This window comes from Scomber scombrus, chromosome 2, assembly GCF_963691925.1.
Source record: "Scomber scombrus chromosome 2, fScoSco1.1, whole genome shotgun sequence".
NCBI classification, from domain to species: Eukaryota; Metazoa; Chordata; class Actinopteri; order Scombriformes; family Scombridae; genus Scomber; species Scomber scombrus.
Genome location: NC_084971.1, coordinates 13,773,249 through 13,774,017, shown reverse-complemented (window position 1 = coordinate 13,774,017; position 769 = coordinate 13,773,249). Strand labels below are relative to the sequence as shown.

Here is a 769-nt window from a genome sequence, read left to right as displayed (position 1 = left end):
TACTTTTTATTCATTAACAATGGAGAGAGGCTCGATTTTCAGTCATAGTCCACTTCAGTTTAAGAAGCAGTGCTCAACAAACCTGCGAAATTATCGATTGAAACCATGTAGCCGCTCACAGTAGCATTTAACCAAATCGTAGCAATAGACGTGCAGCACAGTGTCTTGCCTTTATCCTGTGCTACCTTCTGGGTTTGACAATTATATGACAAAGACAACTGTTCATTTTTCGGAATTGTTTCTTGTGAATTTTGCCAGCAAGGTATAGAGCGGTCAAAACGCAGAGCAACTAGCTAGGCTGCGGGCTACACTGAAGGAAAGATGTCGCTTCCACTCAGAATTAAACAATGATATTAATACATAATTAATAAATGCGTATGTGTTATTTTATAATCTCACAACTATACATATTTTGCTATCAGTTGTCGTGGCCGAGTGGTTAAGGCGATGGACTAGAAATCCATTGGGGTCTCCCCGCGCAGGTTCGAATCCTGCCGACAACGTGTTTTTCTCTTGGTGTCATTTCTATAATAATTTTACTTAAGAGGGAAATGGTCTTAATCTTAACATCCAAAGAAAAACACATTAGCTAAATCACGAGCCGAGTTGCTTATTCATCTTTCAGCTATTCTGCTCGACATAAACAAATAATACTAAACCTATGTTATGTTATTAATTGCTAAATATTCTTACTCCACCTGTTAAGTGCACGTTGGATTAACTCTTTATAGTGTATGTATCTCTCCAGGCCATTTGAAATAACCTTCCC

General features: G+C 38.2%; 1 non-coding gene across 1 annotated transcript; it reads left to right on the top strand.

The window, feature by feature from the left end:
• Window positions 1-421: 421 nt before the first annotated feature.
• Window positions 422-503, top strand: trnas-aga (transfer RNA serine (anticodon AGA)). The gene has a single exon. It is a non-coding gene; the product is annotated as a tRNA-Ser (tRNA).
• The last annotated feature ends 266 nt before the right edge of the window (window positions 504-769 follow it).